At 37.8% G+C, this 14,192-nt stretch overlaps 1 non-coding gene across 1 annotated transcript; it reads left to right on the top strand.

Annotated features, from left to right (window-relative positions):
• The first annotated feature begins 794 nt into the window (after positions 1 to 794).
• Positions 795 to 899, top strand: LOC111758779 (U6 spliceosomal RNA). The gene has a single exon (XR_002792937.2). It is a non-coding gene; the product is annotated as a U6 spliceosomal RNA (small nuclear RNA).
• The last annotated feature ends 13,293 nt before the right edge of the window (positions 900 to 14,192 follow it).

Below are 14,192 nucleotides of genomic sequence, written 5' to 3'. Positions count from 1 at the left end.
TATTACCTACTGACATATCCATTTAGTTCACTTTCAAGCACCTCAAATTCAATATTCCAGAAATAAACTCATCCTCCTCCCCAAAAACCTGCACCCTATTAATGTTCCATTTCTTAGTAAATAAAACCACAATTAACCCAGGTGGTGAGAATTAACCTGGAATCCTTCCTTGCAAATCTGCTCTGTCCCAAAACCTGGGAATTCTGATATTCCCATCACCTCTCTACCTCTCACTCCCTCCACTGAGTGCCACCAATTCAGGTCACCAACTTCTCTTGCTTGAGCATTTGGAATAGCCTTATAACTTATTCACTGCTGCAGGCCAAGCAATCTTAATAAAGCACAATTCTGACAATTCATTACTTTATTAAAAACTTCTCAAAGATTTCCTATTATCATTAGGATAAAGCTCATGCTTTTTAAATTCTCCTTGTAAATTTTCTCCAGCACGTTTTTCCAGCTTCAAATACTGGTACACTCACCAGCCCCTTTGCAGGCACCATATTAACTGCTTTGCGTTCCTCTAATACATTATAATCTCTTACCATCACACCTTGAGATTTTTTGCATCTTCTGCCTGAAATTTACTTCCCACCCGTTAAATAAACCTGTCCATCTTTCATATATCAGCTTAAACATTACATGATCCAGGAGATCTTCTCTGGCCTACTAGATTAAACCATGCCCCCTTACTGGATTCCTATAAATCATTGTATTTCCTTGTATCAACACTCTTTCCTTTATTGTCTTCTGTGCCCACACCTGTCTCTCATGAGCTTCAAAATTTGCAAGAGGTGCTTGCTTTGCCAGGACATATACGAAAACTGAAATGATATAGAGAAGATTAGCATGGCCTCTGTGCAAGGATGACACAAATTTGTGAAGCATTCCATATTTTAAAACAAACAAAATTTTACGTGGGTATTGTTATATCTGCCTTGTGCACCATTGTATACCAATGCCTGTCACATGCATATCATTATATTTTTATAGCTATAATTCTGTTTCTGTCTCTCTAGTTTATTTGTATTTATATTTTGTAAAAAGTCTTATATATGCAATATCATTCATATTCATATTTGACATGAGGTTTTACTACCTTATACAGTTCCATGTTACATTTTTTAGCTTTCCTTCTAGCAATAAACATGACCTTAGACTTACCCTTTCAACCATTGACATACACCTAATAGCTTTGCTAATTACAAATACTGTAATATGCTTTCACTATTTCTATTCATTTCCAAAAATTTACAAACAACCTTTTCACCAATTCTGCACAGATTAATCTTCAGCTTTCCTTTCTCTATCCTCCTTATAGTTTCTTTTTATTTTAAATTTTTCTCCTCTTCCCGCCCCCCCCCCCCGCCCCCAACTGTCTGTTCTCTGTGTCCATTTGCTGTGTGTTCTTCTTTGTCTGCTTCTGTTGTTGTCAGCGGCATGGGAATCTGTGTCTCTTTCTGTTGCATCATCTTGCCGCATCAGTTCTCCGTGTGTGCGCTGCCATTCCTGGGCAGGCTGAACTTTCTTTCATGCTGGGCGGCTCTCTTTACGGGGTGTATTCCTTGTGCATGGGGCTCCCCTATGTGGGGGGCACCCCTGCATGGCACAGCACTCCTTGCACGCATCAGCACTGTGCATGGGCCAGCTCCACATGGGTCAAGGAGGCCTGGGATTTGAACCGTGGACCTCTCATGTGGTAGGCAGATGTACTATCCATTGGACCAAGTCCATTTCCCCCTTATATTTTCTGGTGACCTATATTCTAATTATTAACTCTATGAGTTTACACAATGTATTTAGTTCATAATAGCACAATCATTCAGTACTTATCCTTTTGTGTCTAGTGTGCATCAATCAACATAATGTCCTCCAACTTCATCCACATGGTCTTATGTTTCACGACTTCATTTTTCTTACACCTGTATAATAATTCCATCATGTGTACATAACAAAATTTGTTTATCCATTCATCAGTTAATGGACACCTGGGTTGTTTCCATCTTTTGGCAATCATGAATAATGTCCCTATAAGCATCAGTGTGCTATCATTTCTTCTGGGTATATACCTAGTAATGGTATTTCTGTGTCAAATAGCAAGTCTATGTTCAGCTTCTGTGGAAATTGTCTTTTCAAGTCTTTTACCCATTTTTTGATTGGGTAGTTTTTCTTTTTATTATTGAATGGTAGTATCTCTTTATATGTCATGGACATTAAACGCTTATCAGATATGTAATTGCTAGATATTTTCTGCCATTAAGTCAGCTGCCTTTTCACCCTTTGTCAAAGTCCTTTGAGGAGCAAAATTGTTCAATTTTAAGGAGGTCCCATTTATCTATTTGTTTTCTTTTGTGGCTCCTGCTTTGGGTGTAAGGTTTAAGAAACCACAACCTACCACAAGATCTTGAAGATGTTTTCCTACATTTTCTTCTAGGAATTTTATGGTTGTCACTTTTATATTTAGATCCTTGATCCATTTTTAGTTAATTTTTATATAAGGTGCAAGGTTTGGGCCTTCTTTCTTTCTTTTGGGTATGGCTATCCAGATCTCCCATAGACTGTTCTGGCAGCTGGTAGGGCTTGCCTGCCTAGTCAAAAATCACTTGATAGTAATCCCTTGGTGCCAGGGAGGCTCATCCCCAGGAGTCATGTCCCATGCTGGGGAAAAGTGATGCATTTATATGCTGAGTTTTGGCTTTGAGAGAGGCCACATTTGAACAACAAGGACACTCTTAATACGAAGCACCAATTAGCAATGCAACTGGAAAAAGATCTTAACCAAAACAGGGAAAGGATAAAGCCAAATGAGTTTATACAGCTAAGAGATTTCAAAGTGAGTCAGGAGGATATTTCAGAGGTTATGCTTATGCAAGTCTCAGCAGAAACTCATTGACTGCCAAAGTAAATAGTACCTCAAATATCAGGGCTCCTGGGGGTTCTGGAGACATCCAGACACTGTGGGCAGGGCAGATAGGTCATAATTTTGGCAACCTGCCAGTGAGCCCTGCTTTAGAATTTATGCTTCCCAATGTGTTAGAGTTGGACTCGGTTGTGTTTTCCTTACACATGACTCTGCTGTCCCTCTATTTAAACCTATAGTTAGTGCTAGAGTTGTTAGTTGTGTGTCCAAGAGACTTGAATCTTTGGTCTGTCCATATCTCAGTTGGGCCCTGGATCTTGACAAACTTGCAGCACCTGCTCTCCAGTTCATTGGACTCACCCAGGACAGCTAACAAGGGGATAATGACTGATGATGACCGTTTCAAGGAATGGAGAGGGTCTGTAACTCCAATCCATCTGCCCTATGAGATCTAAGCCCCCTCTCAATTGAAGGTGGAGTAGGCATCACCATCACAGAATCCTTGGGATTTGGAAATGGATGATGGACTAGAGTAGATTTACAGTTGTTGTACTGTAGACTTGTGATCCTAGCAATGGAAGAACTTTTACGATGGATGTAGAGGCAGTGGCCATTGGAGGTTCTGGGGGAAGGGAGAGGGAAGGGAAAATGTAATTTGGGGGCATTTTCGAGACTTAGGAATTGTCCTGAATGACATTGCAGTGACAGATACAGGCCATTGTATATCTTGTAGTAACTTGCAAAAATGTGTGGGAGAGAGTGTAAACTACAATGTAAACTATAATCATCATTTAGTGGCAATGCCCTAGGCTGTGCTCGTTATTTGTGGAAGATGCACCACACTGATGGGGAATGTTGTTTATGTGGAAAAGTCTGGGAGGGCTAGGGAACAGAGCATGTGGGAATCCTCTGTATTTTTTGTGTAACATTTATGTAACCTAAGCTTCTTTTAAAAAATAAAAATAAGATATATTTTTTAAAATTGCTTGACTGTAGATATGTATCTGAGTTGTCAATTCAATTCCATTGGTCAATCTGTCTGTCTTTTTGCCAGTACCATATGCATATCATTTTAAAACAGAATGTTTTAAAAGAGAGAGTAGGAGAGAGCTTTATAGTTTGAGTCAATCTTTAGACACAAGCATCAGAATCTGAGATATTTGAAAGGAAAACAGACTAAATTGAGAAGGAGGTTATTTAGCAGTATGGGCTCTGAGCAAGACTGCCTGATTCAGAGCTTAGATCTGTATTTTACTACCTATGTAACACTGAGCAATTTACATCTCTGTGCCTCAATTGCACATCTGCAATATGGAGATAATAATCACTACTTCATCGCTTCATTGTGAAGATTAAAAGACAAAACTACTTTTAAGTGCTTACAATAGTGCCTGGCAAAAAATAAATAAAACAAAGATACCTTAAATTTGTTAACTATTATTACTAGTGTTTTAAGCAATAAGGTATGGAGTCAGATTGTTTAGGATCAAAATCTGTCCATGATATAGTCTAATTTTGTCATTTGGTGAACTGATTCAACTTCTCAAAGCCTCAGAGTCCCCTTCTCCCATAAAGGGTACAGAAAGTTCTTAATAAAAACAGATCAACTAATGTTAGTGTTAGGTTATGGGAGATAGTTGAATTGGTAAATAGAAAAGGTCTTTAAGCTAAAATCTTATTTACTGCGGTACTATACAAACTTCAGTACCTCTGACCTCCCCTAAAAATCATTATCACTTACTGCTATTAAAAATAAGAGGGGGCAGTCCCCGCGGGGGCGAGCCGGTGGGGGGGGGTGGGGGGGGCGGCCTGCCCCTCCCCACGGCGCGACTGCCCTCCCACCCCCCCGCCCCCTGCGCCCGCCCTGCAACAGGCGGCATGCGGGCGTGGGGGTTTAAAAGGAAAAAAAAAAAAAAAGACCTAGGAGAGGATGTGGCTCAAGTCATTGAGCTCCCACCTCCCACATGGGAGGTCCCGGGTTTAGTAACCAGTGCCTCCTGAAAAAACAAAAATAAACAACAAGCAAAACAAATGAGAAAGCCAACTCAGGGAAGCTGATGTGGCTCAGTGGTTGAGTGCCAGCTTCCCACATGTGATGGTCCCAGGTTCAATCCCCAGACCTGGTACCTTAAAATAAATAAATAAAAAAAAATAAATGATATGCAAAGCACATTAGGTGCAAGTGTTCGGTAGTATCAATTTCAATAAATTAAAATTTAAAAGATCTTGAAAATACAGTATCTTCCTATGAGCAGGCCAATCTGGGAAAAAATTGCCATTTATTTTCTTCTAGGAAGTAAGTGTAAAATATTTACTCTCTTGCCATTTTTAGTTGACATCTCATGACTTTTGAAAGTTATGTTTCTGTGCATCATGATTTTATAGATTCTTTCCCCATGTATATTTTTAAAACACAGATTGATTTTATATTAACTAAAAGATCAAATTACTAACTAGTTTTATTTTCTTTGGGCATGATTCTCTTAAATCACATGTCTTTGGATTTCTCATTCTAACTAGAAACATTTACTATGATAGAACATGTCATCTAGGACTCCTTTACCTGATATTTCATCGGGTTAAACCAAAAGAAGTTTGTAACTAACATTAGTTTCTTATTATTAGCAATCTTTTAATGCTATCTATTTAAACAGTCTTCTTTTGCTCCATGCTGAAAGGAAGTATTATTCTAGGTGTGAAACCCATAACATAAATATTTATTAGCCAGTTTTAGCACAACATTTATAAATAAATAGTTTAGAAGCTAACAATACCAGCTCTGCTGATTTGCATAAGGTTTTCAATGTCCTACTGAGTTAAAGCAAAGGGAAGAAGAGAATTCTAATACACCAAGTGACAAGTAGCCAAAATGTCCTGCACTGGATCAGGAGTGACAAGTATCCAAAATGTCCTGCACTGGATCAGGAGCAAACCTTCAAGAATCAAGCAGACCTTTCATGCATCGACAAGGCTCATCAACACAGCCGTTTTTCAACAAAAGTTGTGCAAGGCAGGGAAAAAATCCCTCTACACAATGACTTACAATGGACAGTTTCCTGTTTCTCTAGCTGTTTAGCACAGTTAGAACATCCATGCTATATTTGGAGAATTTCCACCTTTATAAATTCAGCTTCTTTTAAAACTCGAGTCCCTGATCTTGGCTGCTCAGGCTCAGTTAATGAGATCACTAATACAAGACCTCAGTTCAGAATGGAGCAACTCCAGAAAGGAGAATCTGTACAAAATCCAATTTGCTGCAAAGGTGGTGGCACAGGCACCTGGCTTTATTAATGGCAGCAAGATTGAATTCCTGGCACTGAAATGACACCAATACCGGTGGCAGTAAATTGGAGCTCCTGGCAGAAGTAGAGGATGGAAGCGGCCACAGTGTAATCTGCAAAGCAGTTCTGTGGCATGGTTCTGGGCAATGTTCCTGGAAGCTGAGTGTTGAGACTTGTTCTTCAGGAAATGTAACATTTTGTGAGTTAGCATACAAATATGACAATAATTATGATGAATAACATAACATGGCAGTCATTAACAATTCCAAATGTATTAAGCTTAGCTGGACTTGTATCCAGAGAAGGAGAAAGAATAGAAAAATTAAATTATAAAATTATTTTCAAGTATTAACAGGGACCAGGCAGTGTGATAAGTGCTTGCCATGCTTTATCTCATTAAATCCTCACAACAACTTGATGAGGTAGGTATTATCCCCAGGATGACAATAAGGAATCTGAGAGAGGGCGAAATTAATTAACTTGCCTACTGAGTAAGGATAGAGCCTTGTGACTGTGGTCATCTAGGTTACCAGCATTCTTAATTACTGGCCATTCACATTGTTTCATTTTTTTGACAAAAGTCATGAATTAATGAATCACCTCACTATCAATATCAACTCTTCTTATCTTTATGTCTTTTTTCCCAATGGCTATAGTAAAAATGAAAGTACTAGCTGACTCTTTGCCCTTTCTTTGCTCTTTTATCCCATGTTTATCCTCGGGTCTGGAAATTTCTTGAGTGTAAGCACTGCATCTGCACTTTAGCCATCTAAACATCAAGGTTCAACCTTGTCTGGGTGAAGACATTCATCTTTTTTTAGACCTCAACATAAAGTCAGAGTAATCCTACATCTTCTCTCATCAGCTCCTAGGAATACTGGAAGAATAGAGATATGTTTATCTGGATCAGTTTTAGAATGAATAAACCAATCTTGAAAGAAATAAACTAGCCAAAACCTAAGTTGAACAAATATTGAAAAATTCTGAGAAAATTAACAAGGCAAATCCCAAACAGAGGTATATTTAACACTAATAACCATTTGTCATCCCAAGAGTACATGACTACAGACATGGCTGTCATCCTAAGAGTACAGGACTACATGAGTCCTTCAACAGATTTTTAAAATTTAAATAAATTTATAAAATACATATAAAATGTTTTAAATACTGTTATTCACAGAATCTCATTAATTCCAGAAAAATCTCTGCAAAGAAATATGAAACTATGTGTTTGTTCCCCAAGAAAATGTCTACAGTATCTCTGAAATGGAATACTGAAAAGAACACATTAAAAAAAAGTTCAGGGAAGCAGATGTGACTGAACCAGTTGGGCACTTGCCTACCACATGGGAGATCCAGGCTTTGGGTTCCAGTGTCTCCTAAAGAAGATGAGCAAATGTTGCCTCCTGCTGCAATGAACTAGACACCACTCCTGCCACAATGAGCAGAGATGCCACAGCGCATGGGGAATGGATGTGTCTCAGGTCTTTGGGCACTCACCTTTCATGTGGGAGGTCCTGGGTTTGGTTCCCAGTGCCTCCTGGAGCAGGCAAGCAAAGCAATGAGCAGACAGATGAGTGAACCATCTAGGGGAGGGAAAGGATAGAATAAATAAAGAAAAATAAAGTCAATTAATAAATATTTCTTTAAAAAAGATAAAAATCAATAAATATGTAATATTTATTAACAACTGTAAGAGAAAACAATAATATACTGCTTTAACTTTTTTAAAGTCCAAATAAAACTTTAAATAAACAAAAGGTAAAGCAAATGTCGGCAACATTTTATTGAATAGACATAGAATATGCACCCATTTCCAAGCAATATTTCTGTTGTAAATTGCTAAGGGAAACTCAGTCTCTTTACAGTCAAAATTTCTATTAGAATATTGCAGCCTATTTCTCTAAATAATGTAAGTTGGATGTCCAAGAACAAACTTTTCCTTTGTTGCTGTTTTCCTTCCTTGAGAATTTTATTCCACATAGAGAAAATGCACTCACTTAAATGACAGAAAGTAATTTTTTATCTTAGTGATTCTCTTTTATAAAAATTATATCACGTTCCCCCACTGTACTCCTATTATAGAATTATAATTTTAGAGTTCTCCTGCCTTCTCCATCTTTCCCTAAACTTTCCCATCATGGTGAAATTATAGATTTAAAGATAAATGCCATTTTAAATTCCCATTGTTTTCATGTTATAGATTTAAATATAAATGTTTCATTTCAAAACTCTTGTTCATTTCCAATATTTTGCTTTCTTTTTTATGTCTTTTATGTCATTCTGTGGTTCTACAATTTTCTTTATTTAAGTCTTGCACTTCCATTGTTAATTGTGTCACTGAGATTTTTCCTTCCGGCCTGCTTGCCTGCCTGCCTAGCTTTCTCCTTTTAGCCATCAGTAATATGAAAGCTACTTTTTAAAATTTTGTATAAGGAAACTATTTCTAATAGTTTTTCATTAATTCTCTTGGGTTTTCCTGGGAATAATCATATCACCTCCATAAAATGTTATTTTGTACCTCCTGCTAAATACTTACATTTTGTTTCTTCATATTGCCTAATTGCATGGACCAGTTCTTTCAAAACAATGCTGCTTAATAATGGAGACAACAAGTGTTCCTATCTCTTGTTCTGACAAACTTCTCTTTCCAATTTATCTTCCATCTCTGGTACTAAGATCTCAGAAACTGTCAATTTGCATTTGTCCCATTTCATTGACAAGTTTTATTACTTTTTATAATACTGAATTGTGTTTGCCATAGCCTTCGTTTTTGGTTTTGTTTCGACTTCATTTCATCTGTGAGCTTGACACCTCTCCCATATTTGCTAAATACTGATGATTTTATTTCCCCTAGTTTTTGCCTTTTGTTGTGTAGTTTGATCAGTTCCTGGGTAGAAAGAAGTGAGTCTGCTCTTAACATTATCAACTCTAAGCCCCAAGATAAAAGGGATTTTGTCACTTTTGTTCACTGCTATACTCTCCGGGACCAGAGGAGCACCTAACATTTTCATTACCCCCAATCAACCAGTCCCTCCTATTTGACAAATGGTAGATTAGCTGTAATCTGCCATCACAGAATTTGAAATCCAACAGCTGACCCAGCATCAACTCTAATTTCCTAATTTGTAAAATGGAAGAAATATAATCCTGCTACTTGACATGACAGTTTTGAGGAACGATTTCTAAAGGTGTATATGCAATAATGATTTGTAAACTGTAGAAGCTGGTTATGGTCTTAGTTTCCAAAAGGCTATCACAAATAGTACACAATGGTTTGGTTTAAACAATGAAAATTTATTGGTTTATGGCTTTGACGCTAAAAGAATTCCAAAATCAAGTTACAGGCAAGACTTGCTTTCTTTCAGAGTTTGTATGTCGTGGTGCTGGCTGCTGGCAATCCTTGGTGTTCCTTGGCTTATATATGTGTGTGTGTGTGTGTGTGTGTGTGTGTATATATATATATATATATATATATATATATGTCTCCCATCCCATGGCAATGCCCTCATTTTCTAGCTTCTGTGAGTTCCCAATTCTCTTTATAAGGCTTCTGGTAATCCAGATTAAGACCCATCCTCATTCAGTTGGTCTATACCTTAACTAAAAATAGCATAGTTAATAGGTCCTACTTACATTAAGTTCACACCTACAGAAATGCAGATTAAGATCAAGAATGTGTTTTAGAGGGTGTATAACTCAATTTACCACAATTATCATTATTCCTTTACTCATATAGGTCATGGGTTAAGTTATTTGCATTAGTTCCTATTTCCTTTGTATTTACTTTGGTTTATTTTTCTTAACTGATTTTCTTTTTATTCCCCCATTTTACTATAAGCTTTCAGCTGACAAAATAGTATTTGCAGAAATTAAAAAATTTTTTTGTATTTATTTATTTTTATTCCCCCTCCCCCTTGCAGCTTGCTTGCTGTCTGTGTCCACTTGCTGTGGGCTCTTCTGTGTTCTCGCTTGTCTCCCTTTTTTTTTTTTCGTTGGTCACCTTGCTGACTTGGCTCTCCCATGGTGTCTGTGGGCCAGGCAGCACTCCATGCATGTGGGCAAGTCTGCTTTCACAAGGAGGCCCTGGGACAGGAACTGACAGCCACCCATATGTTAGATGGGAGCTCATCTGATTGAGCCACAGCCACTTCCCTAAGAATTTCGATATTAAAAAACACAAGGTCTTAATTTGCCAATATTTTTTCCCCTTGGGATACCTGTATCTTAGTAACCAAAGCCAACTACTCATTTCATTTCCTCTCCAAAGGCTATCTTCAACGGTAGACCACTGCAGTGTTTTACAGTATTGATCTCTATTAATACAAGCTTCGAAAATATGCAATTTAGGAAACTATTACTCAACTTTGTACTAAGTAATATTTTATTAGTATGTAAAAACTGTAATTCCTTCTTATTCAGTTTCTAATTAAATAGAACTACACATTTGAATAAAGATAAAGCATGTTTGGTTCTTGCTGCTTAAATTCTTGCAAAAATAATCCTTGTACCAGCTATTCAGTGATACTAGTCTGTACCTGATATTATTCTTTCATTTAATTATGTCAAGGAAAGACAAAATTGTACCATTTATTAAATTTGATATTTTAATTTTAATATTCAAACATGATTCCTTTATACCGTAAAAGGGATAATAAGAACTAAATTGGAATAATTCCCTTCCTCTTTCAGTTCTGAAATGAAAAATGTTCTTGAAATGATATAGTTCTAAAACTCATCAATTTTAACACAAGGAAAAGTTTATATATAAATTAAGATAGAGGGCCAGGTAAGAAATAGGAGAAAATTAATGCCTAGCCCTAACAAAAATTGGTCTGCCTTTGCTATAACATGAGCTAATGACATAGCCCATTCCATGTGTTTTATAGTCTTCATAGAATCACTTTTTAGAATGTATTCAATAACACTGTCTGCAAAAACAAATCGTGTTTTATTTTTAGTTATACAATGTAGCTAGCTGTTTCTAATAAATGGAGATCTATAACTTAATATGTTAATAGGACGGGATAAAATTATATTATCCATCTATTCTTATCATTACTTCAGCCTAGATAAGCCAAATATCATATTTTATCACCATTTAAAATATTTCAACATATGCTATAAAATTGATAAACTACCAGGAAACCCATAATAAAGGTTGAAAAATAAACCAATACAGCTGTTTCCCCCTCTAGTATCCCTCTGTAGTAAATAATATTGGTACCCTATGCAGATCCCATTCACAGTACAACCCATACTCCAGCTCCTATGAGCATTGGTTGCTAATGCTCAGATGGGCCCTTCTATGTAGAATTGCCCTTGGCCAAACGGGAGCCACCCTGCCTAGGAGGTCATGCCCCCTGGCCAATGAATGGCCTACCTGGGATATCTCAAAGTGGAACCAAATCTGTGGTGAATGTAATTCTTGCGCCAGGCCCTCTAGGTTACCATGTCTCCAGCAAAACCATATCCTTGCTTAGGCTTCTTCCTTGCCCTATCCTGCTCCCTGCAGGCCCTTTCTCCTGAGAGCACACTCTCAATAACTCACTTGTACAAGAATCCCTATCTCAGAGTCTGCTCCTAGGCCTGACCTCAGGCAGTTGGTGCCAGAAGTGGTCAGAGGATGCAGATGCTAATGAGTCTCAAGTTTAATCACTCAGCAGTCAAATGGCAATGAGGAACCTTTGAGGAGAAGGTGGAATATTGATAGTCTTTGGCATACTGCAGCATGGAGATCTGCTAGTACTCCCTTCACAGCCTTCATTCATTTCACTTGGTGAACTCTTACAGGATGTAAGTGGAGACGGGTGTACTACTTGGTGCAATGGTATGGGAGACATAGTAAATATAAGGACCACAGAATTAAGCAGTCATTGCAAATTGCCCTGCTGCACTGAAGAGAAAAATGGTCGGTTCAGAATTAATAGTCAAAACTTTTAAAGCAAAGTATGAATCAGAGGGCCTTCTTGGAAGCATTTTAAACACTTCAATTGCCATTCAGTTGAAGCTAAAGGACAATGAGATCGCACATTCAGGGACACTACTTAATTGAGTAAGAGGCAGAAGTTTAAAGAATATTAAGCTCTCAGCTAGCCAAATGGCCTATGCCAAAGCCATAGCCCTGGTAGGCAAGGAGAGGGAACCTGGGCACTGGGAATGGGGATATCTGGGTTAGACGCCCTAGAGTACTTGAAGTCTCAGATTTCCCCTGATCCTTCTGTGACTGCAAAAGTCACCCACCTCCATGTATTTAATGAAATGGAGACCCCTTGACTTAAAGGCTTTGCAGAGTTCCTAAAAGAAGCAGGTGCTCTATAGAGACCCTTTAAGAAAATGATAATTCTGCTGACAATCTTCTCCTTTCTCCAGTCCTGTCCACCAGAACCATAATTAGGGTTAAATCTTAGCCAAACCTGGTTGACAGCATTCTAGACCTGCTATGTGAGGATGTCAAAGGATCTTCACAATCTGGCTAAAAGGTACTAACAGGAAACAGTAGAGAATACCAGGGATTGAATCCTGAGAATGCTGGGTCAAGAGCATTAGAATATAAAACTAGATGGACAAGAGTTAATAGGTGTGGACACATTTACCCATGAGACAAGATATAACATCCTGGCAAGAACTCGAGGAGGTATGCCTAATACAGTGCTGGGGATTGCTTTTAGAGGCTTAAGTAAAGTGATGGCCCAAATTAAATAAGGCAGAGATGCCAGAACTGCCAATGCAGACCATGGAGGAAAGGATAAAATATTCAGAGCAGTATACACATTAGAATGGTTCTACTTTGTAAGAATAAACGGAACAATAATTTACTGTTTCTTGGAAAAGCTTATAGCATACTCCATTTACCATGACAGTAAGGAATACAGATTGTACAGGAGAGGCTATCATTGTTGAGAAGCTCAGCAAAGGCTGTTCTCTTAGCCTGGAACTGATGATAAGAAATGCTGTGAAAAAAAAACACAAAAAACCTGTCTTCTTAGTAGGAATGGGATGATAGCATCCCAAACAGCAATGGACATTATTATTTTAATAAGCTGCAAGTTCAGAATAGCAACAAGAAGGACTGACTGGCAAGTATCAATGCAATGTTTGGTAGAAAATTATTTTCTTAAGGTTCAGTCTATCTATCTAGCTATCTAGCTATCTGAATATAAGAATAAATATTATATATATCAAGAATAAATGAGAAGGTTCACATCAGCTACATAAATGGAAAATTGTGATTCTTTCCCCAGTTTTCAGGCCTGAGCCAGTTCTCAAATTCTCACTTTCTCATAAAAGTGAGACTCTGCAAAAGCATGGCAAGCATATACAGTGATTATTTCCCCAGGCCTGGTTCACAAGCCACATAATACCATTTACTTAAAGAACTATACACTGGACAAAGGAAACATTCACTCTTTCTAGGGCTGGTGGAGAGTGTTTTATATGACACTAGCGTCTGGGGACCCAAAGTACCAGCACGGGCCCTTGTTAGAGTAAGGGTGTATGAACCACAGCTATTAGATACAATAACTACAGTTATTAGTTCGATGTAATAAGCATGTATATATATGTCCTATCTTGGGCACAGATCCGTCTCATAGTAGGTCAAATGGTTGCACAGATCCACCCAGAAGCAATTGCTCAGGTTGTTGAATGTATGATTGGAATGGACACACTGAGCAGACGGCAGAATCCTGCCATTGGTTGCTTCATCTATAAAGTAAGAGATATTACTGGAGAGGCTAAGCTCTGTGCAGATGAAAAATAATATTGCAACTGGTGAGGAATTACAGAATAAAGTGCCATCGTTAGTAACTCACAGGATGATAGGGTAGTGATCCTCATCATATTCCCTTTTAAGTCATGGCTCTTGGAATAAGCAGATTATGGTAGACTTAACCATAATCTTGGTTAATGCAAACTTAACCAATATTAACCTTAAATGTCACTGATGTTTCAGATGTGTTAGTTTCACTAGAGCATCCTTTAGTACAAGATATACAGTTATTGGGTATGATAACCAGAACTAAGGATGTTGGTTAGCATTGATCCTCAGT

The sequence above is a fragment of the Dasypus novemcinctus genome, chromosome 1 (assembly GCF_030445035.2).
Source record: "Dasypus novemcinctus isolate mDasNov1 chromosome 1, mDasNov1.1.hap2, whole genome shotgun sequence".
Lineage (NCBI taxonomy): Eukaryota > Metazoa > Chordata > Mammalia > Cingulata > Dasypodidae > Dasypus > Dasypus novemcinctus.
The sequence above is the reverse complement of the archived record's forward strand: the minus strand, read 5'-3'. Positions and strand labels throughout refer to the sequence as shown.